At 29.1% G+C, this 7,582-nt stretch overlaps 1 long non-coding RNA gene across 3 annotated transcripts; it reads right to left on the bottom strand.

Moving 5' to 3' along the window:
• Positions 734-3,192, bottom strand: LOC107638535. Of its 3 annotated transcripts, none has more exons than XR_001619811.2 (4): positions 2,984-3,180; positions 2,692-2,916; positions 2,114-2,157; positions 734-1,210 (listed from the first exon to the last, which is right to left on the bottom strand). It is a non-coding gene; the product is annotated as an uncharacterized LOC107638535 (long non-coding RNA). The 3 variants fall into 3 exon arrangements; XR_001619810.2 differs by having other exon boundaries at positions 841-985; positions 1,106-1,210; positions 2,692-3,188; XR_001619809.2 differs by having other exon boundaries at positions 2,692-3,192.

Here is a 7,582-nt window from a genome sequence, read left to right as displayed (position 1 = left end):
GTTTGTATATTTAAAGATTTATAAAGCGCAAGTCACATTTTGCATGAAATAGAAAAAAAAAAAAAGACAAAAGACTATTGCAAAATACAAGCTGCATTTGACATGGAGGGAGAAGTAGCTGTCAAAACGTGTTTCATATCCTTTGTATGCAGATAAAATCAGCGTTTGACTATTTTGGAACTGTCCAAAATTAGAATTTGCATAAAAGATGGAACACTAAAGGGAGTGCTAGTTTACAATCGCATTTGCTTTATTTTCCCCCATCAGATTGTCTGCCAGATCTCCGTCATCATTTTCGTCATCGACTTCGTACATGGCTTCGAACTTCTCTTCCCTGTCGTTATTATCTTCTTCCCATTTTATATCCTCGAGTTCATTAACATTGACCTCCTCGCTAACCGGGTCTAGTCCCGTATGCTGTTCAAACACTACAAAAGAGGCTACATTGCAGCGGTTTTTTATGATTAGCAGCGATTTTAAATCGCCACAAAATCAAAGGCCGGCGGCTCAATGGACCGCCTTGGTTATGAGCGCTGGGATTAGGTTTTGCGGCAACTAGATTAGCGGCAGTTTTAAACCGCCGCAATATACAAGTATTAGGATTTAGTCCATTTTTTACCGGCGGTTACAAACCGCCGCTAATTTCACTGCAAATTAATTTTTTTCTTTTAAAAAATGCTTTTTTTAATTTAATTTTAAAGGATAAATTTTTTGAACTTTTTTCAAATTTTTTAATACTATAAATATATTTTTTTATTTATTCACGTCCTTTTTCAACTGTACATGTTGCCCTCAGTCTAATGAAATGAGTTTTACAACTTCATTTGCTAAAACATAAACTTCTCCAGAACAAAATAAAACGATAAGATTATCACGATCTTGAATACTTTGCACAAATCCAATACTCTTTGGTCTAGCACCTTGCCACCCATAGGTAGGAGCTGTGATAGTTCCAATAAATTTCACCCAGTCTCCCACTTCTAATCTAAATACAGCCAATGAGAAATACATTTTAATGGATAGAAGTCACATGGTAGAAAATAAATAATTAAATACCAATACCTAATAAAAAGAAAATTAGCTCGAAATGATGTCTTATGCTCACATTGTAGGAGAAAGATGAACTCCTCTATTCATGAGTGCCTCCATTAGATCTTCAGATATCCATTCTCGGGGAAGGGCCTCCAAGATGTCACGTAGTGTCTTGCCACTGTCACAAAACATAACCCTCTCAGTCACAGTAGAGCATGAACATCTTAAATAAATTCATCCACAATTGATAGATATTAAAAGCAAAGATCTAACAAACATCTTCTACTAAGAAAAGATAAACTAATCAACAAATGAAAACTTTAAACAAAAAAATAAAGACCTGGAAAAAAAATATTTTACCCACAAAGATTATCAACAAATAAACATCTTCAAGTAGCTCTAGATTGTTGGTTCCAAGTGGAAGTATCTTCCAACAATAAGAAATTCAATATATAACAAGTTAGAAATAGTTATTGGCTTTACCTATTAGATTATCTTAATAAAGTCAAAATAAAATTAAGATAGTCAAGCCCCTTTGTAAATGACACATATCACAGTAGGTAATAAATTGAATAATTAAAGAAAGTATATTAATAAAATATATTTCTCAAAGAATTCTAGCATGGGTAGAAATGCTTTAAATGCTTTAAACCAGATAGAATATTCTCAACCTCCTCGAATAAAGTTGTTTCATCATCTTGATCATTGAATCAAGCAAAGCCTCAAATTGCCAATCATAAATCAACCAACCAAAAAATAAAAAAGAGCAAATACAAGTACACAATACTCAACAGTACCTAAAATTATAAACCACTAAACCCAACAAAATAGTTGACTTCAAACGGTCAAAACAAGGAGTAAATATTGACACAGAACAATACACAAACATAAACAGGACATAACTTCAAAATTTGTTTGAAATGGGCTTATTATAAATTAACATATAAAATTGTTTTGAAAAATGATATCAATATATCTTGATATTTTTACCTGTCTCATTGATGATCAAAACAAAGAGAGACAAATAAGTGCAAATGATACTTTATGGTTATTATATTTGTGTCATCAAATTTTGTATTACCTTGTCCTCTTTGGCTCTGTTGTTTGCAAGAAGTCACCATCATCCTGCCAATATTTCAAATAAATCAGGAAGGAACATTGTAAGCTATGAAGTTAACAGCTGAATGTTAATAAATCACATGAATAGAAGATGTGAAAAATGGGGAGGCGTGGAGGACATACCGATGATGAATCCAAAGGATTCCATTGATTGCATGCAGTATAATACATGCACATTTGATCAAGGATGATAATAGTAAATTAAAGGCAAAACCACATAGATCACATTGGTCGAGATAACAAAGCATCACATATATAAATAAAGAAGGCCAGATATGTTAATAAAGGAAGTCAAGTTTAAAATTACTAAATGATATTCGTAGATCACAGCCACAAAAATACATTTAATTCAGAAATGGAAGAAATAAAACTTTCAGCACAAGAATTAAAGGTATACATAAGCAATTTACTTTCAGTTCCAAAATCATGAAAAATAAAATATATGTGATACACATAGAAGACCTTTATTGTAAGAAAATTAAATTTAATAGTGAGAATAAAAAGAATACATATGGAGAATAAATCTAAATGCAATCTCACCTCTTCATCAATAAACCCATGGATAGTATCTGCAGCGCTCCAATAGGATGGAGAGGCTCGCCTGGTTTGAAGCGCAAGCGATGGATGTCAAATAGGAGCAAGCCCCAGATTTGAAGCCCGCTGTTGGAGGGAAATTGATGGTGGATCTCAACGAGCAGGCAGAGTAGCTGAGAACGGATGTCGAATAAGGAGAGAACACGAATCGAGTGGAGATCTCTGCCGCATCTGCAACACGGAGCTTCATTTTAATCTCTAAATACAACAAAGATAGGGACGAACAATCGCCACTCACCAAATAGAGCGGGTGGCTCTCGCGAAGATGGGTAGGTATCGGGTAGCTCTCATCTGATATGGAAAAGAAGAAGAATGGGGATTTACACTGGATGTAAAAAGAAAAAAAAAATGGAAATTAAGGATTTTTTTTGTCCTTTATCTAATAGAATAGATGATAAATTGGCAGTTTATTCCAAATCTGCCACAAATCGCATAATATACTGGCTGGGGAACTAAACCGCTACAACAGCCACCACAAAATCGCCAGATAGCGGCACTTTTTCAAATCGCCAAAAATTTTTTGCCGTTATTATCCGCTTCTGTTGTAGTGAAACTTAACGTACAACTCTATCATCGACACGTGAAATCGAGTTTGTTGATAAATATATACATGCGTTGTCAGTGATGGACATTATTTGAAACTGTATCAGCCCACCAAATACTTGTATAGTATTTCTGTATAAAATATTGCTCATCCTTTTCGAAATGTGACTTTGTATATTCTCACAAAGACCATTTTGCAACTCTACAAAACTCATAGTGCATGGAATAGAAAATGAAAATGGACATTCAGAAATAAAAGTCACTCCTTCGTGTATGTTTGGTATAATTTCACCGTTATAATACACTCGCAAATTTACAATACCTTCCATAACCTCAACTTCACCTAATCCGATTTTTTTGACACAACTAATTCCCAAAAAAAATTCACAAGTATGAAATATATGAAAAAAAAAAGAGGAATGAGAGTAGAAGTGAGGTATAAGTCTAGATGAATTGAATTTCGTATTTATAGGCAAGACTCTAGATTAAAATTGTACAAAATACAAGCTGCGTTTTACAACTTTTGGTACAAAAATTCTACACGTTTAAAACACAACCTGCGTTTTGGTATTTCAAAAAAAAGGCCATTTCAAAAACACAACTTGCGTTTGGTTTATTTGAAAAAAAAAAGAAAGAAAAAGTCGACAATTCTAAAACTGTAAGTTGCGATTGATTTGTTTCATAAAAAAAAAGTGAAAAAGCAAAATGTAGGTTGCGATTTTGATTGACACTATAGCAGCACAAATATTTGATACACGTCCATTTCCTTGAGTTACACCATAATTATTTTTATATGAAAAAAATAGCTTATGTGCACAAATACTAAAATAATAACGATAAGGTAAATTCTATCTCTGATTCTCTCTTAAATAAAGAATAAATTATCTTTTATGATAAATTTAATAATTATTAGATAAAATAAATTATGTCATCAAGATGCTTAATATTAACTCTTAATTTAAGTTGAATTTTGATAACCAAACTAATTAATTATAGTAAAACTATTTAAACTTCATACCTTTAAAATCACATTATTTTTATATCAATTCTATGAACAATTATGAAATTTACCCTTACTCAATTAACACCTTATTTATTATTTTATTATTTTAAATTTGTGATTCCGCCTTTTGATTTTTCTTTTGATTTGTTCTTTTTTAATTAGTTTTCTAATTTTTTTCTTTTTGTATTGTTAGATGTAATTAATATATATGGTTTTTAAAATTATAAAATAATATCTCTTTTGTAACTCTTATAATTTACAAAAGAAAGTTTTATTATATTTAAAGAAAATTATATGGTACAGATCTAAATCTGTACAGATTTAAAGATTTGTTTACTTAAACCACACTTTCTAAAGCCACACTTTTCACTTAAAACCGTAGCTCTTCACAAAGAAAAACGTCACCTAATGGAAAAAAGTAAATTAGAAGATTTAAGAGAAGAAATAATTAAGTTATCAAAATTAATAGATCAAAAATTAACGATTTTAACTAATATTAACTGTAATGACACCGAATTCTTAAAATCAATACAAAATGATTTTTCTCAAAATCTTTATTTTACTATAAGTTTTATTGAAGGACTTCGAAAACCTGAAAAAACTTATTTTTCACACGGAATTTCTAAGTCTTTTTTATTCTTTTTACAGTCTAAATCGAGCATTCTCTCTCCTTCCATTTCCTGGATTTCAGGAACGTATTTTGATTTGTTCTGTTGGAGTAAAAGTCCCTGAAATATACTGGGGCTTGTTTTAATCCGAATTATTAGATCAAGAAATTCAAAAATATGAGCAAGAGCTCGAAAAATGCAAGCATTGTCAGCAAATAAGGACACAGATCCAATCCCTCAAGAAGGCCATCGAAGCAATGAAATCAACACAACAAGCAGAAACATCAGAGTTCAGCCAGCTAAGCATGGTGGACAAATCAGGTGAAGCAAAAATTTCAGAAAATAAAATAATTGCTGAAATCATTAAAAAATCCACCCAAGATAAAAAATACTATGTAATTTATAATGGCCCCATGAAAGGAGTATATGATGCCTGGGAAAAAGTAGCACCATTCACACACCAGTCAAAGATAATTCATAAAGGAGGCTATAAAAATTTGTAATGTCCTAATGACTTAGGACATTAAAGAAATACTCTACATAGTCAATAATAATTTAGAAATTAAAAAAAATATAGTTATAACCAATATTTACCTAAATTACTAGAATATTACAAACTTTTATAGTACTCCTAATATTTTTTAAGCCATTTTTTAAAAATTATTTTGCATAAAAATGGCTTAAAATAGTTTAAAATGGTTTAAAATGCCCTTTATTCTATGCAAAATAATTTAAAAAATGGCTTAAAAAATGTTAGGAGTACTATAAAAGTTTGTAATATTCTGGTAATTTAGGTAAATACTAGTTATAACTATATTTATTTTAATTTTTAAATTATTATTGACTATGTAGAGTATTTCTTTAATGTCCTAAGTTATTAGGACATTACAAATTTTTATAGTATTTTAATGCATGAAATAAAATATATATTTTTTAATTTTTAAATTATTAATTTTTTAATCAATTATTAATTTTTTAATAAAATAATGGACAGAATTAAATGATGAGTAATTTGAATCTGGCCAATTTAAATTACTATATGCAGCGTATGTGGGTGTAATTCGAATCAGGTTGATTCGAATTATAGTGTGTCTACGTGTGTGAGTAATTCGAATCACATGTAATTCTAGTTCAAAACATACTTGATTCGAACTATATAGTAATGTACATTGGTTGATTCATGAATTTGGTTGAAAAAATTTTTAAACGTGCTAATCAGACCCTCTAATTTGCTTTCGAGTGAAAAAAATTTACTTTACCACAAGTCGAACGCTTTGATTTGTGCAGTATAAAATTTGACGGGACGATCTTTTAAATTTGAGGATCGATTTGTTATTTAAAATAAAAAAAATTAAAATTCATATCAAAGAAAAATACACTAATTAACTATGATATTGAATTAGACACAAATTTTTTTCATTTTTAAAAAAAAAATTAGCGGATATTATTTAAGTCATTTTCAAGAATATAATATTCACCCATTATAGTTAGGTACACAACCTGAATTGAAACCTGATTAATTAAGACGAAATTATGACAGATGAACAGTAAAAAATATAATAATAAAAGAGGCCAAGTGTATATAATCATGCTACATTAATGGTTTCATCCAAGGTTAAAAATTAACATACTCGCATACAATACTGAATAATATTATCATTTTATATTTATCCGTTTAACCTAAGTATTTTAATTTATTAAGGTAAAATCTAATATTTGATAATACTTAAAACAGTATTGTTAAATTTAATGTCACTTTTTGTTATATTTTTTAAATACTTTTTTTATTTTTCAAAAAATTAAAAGTATTTTCAAATATTGAAAAACATTACTGTAAAATTATATATTTACCGCAACCACCCTAAAATGTAAATTTTATTAAATATACACGGGAGTCAATTATTTCTTCATCAAACACATAATTGGAAAGGGAAAAGAAGAAGCATACACATCTCAATTCTGGTCTAATTCCTAGTAAGAATAAACACAAAAGATAGCCATACAATTTTAGATTCCAAAACAACTTTTACAAAGTTTATTTGCACTGCTTCTCGAGAGAAATTGTGTCCACTGAAGGTGCTCAAGTTGTTATAAAAACGAAGCAAATAACACTCTTAATGTATGGGAAGACTTGCAAATAAAGCTAATAATTCACTACTTTTTCTTTCTTTCTTTCTTTCTTTTTTTTTTTCTTTATCACTTTTACTTTTCTTTTTGCTACGACTAAGCAATAATACATCATGTTCTTTCAACAGCAAATAAAATCAGCTACAAATAATATAATTAAAAAAATAAGAAGTGACAAATTTACAATTATAATGTAAAAAATTAAAGCAAGTAATCAAGAACTGAAATATTTGATAATTAGATATAGGCCCATGTTTTAAAGTTTAAACCTTTTTGTAACAACTTTAGGTGATCACTGATGATCAGGTAATAAGTAATAACAAACCATGCATAGTTTAAAAATAATGTATTACTTTCTGTCAAAAAAAACTTATTACTTAAATCAATATACACCCTATAAAAGTTTAAAACTCCAAAAGTAAATTAATAATAATTTAATTTTCATGATAAATTATTTTTACGCCGTCATTGAATTGTATATTATCACATTAATGAAAGTAACTATTTTTTAAATTTATTATTAAAAAATAATTTAAATATATAAATCTAATTAAAT

This window comes from Arachis ipaensis, chromosome B01, assembly GCF_000816755.2.
Source record: "Arachis ipaensis cultivar K30076 chromosome B01, Araip1.1, whole genome shotgun sequence".
Taxonomy (NCBI): domain Eukaryota; kingdom Viridiplantae; phylum Streptophyta; class Magnoliopsida; order Fabales; family Fabaceae; genus Arachis; species Arachis ipaensis.
The sequence above is the reverse complement of the archived record's forward strand: the minus strand, read 5'-3'. Positions and strand labels throughout refer to the sequence as shown.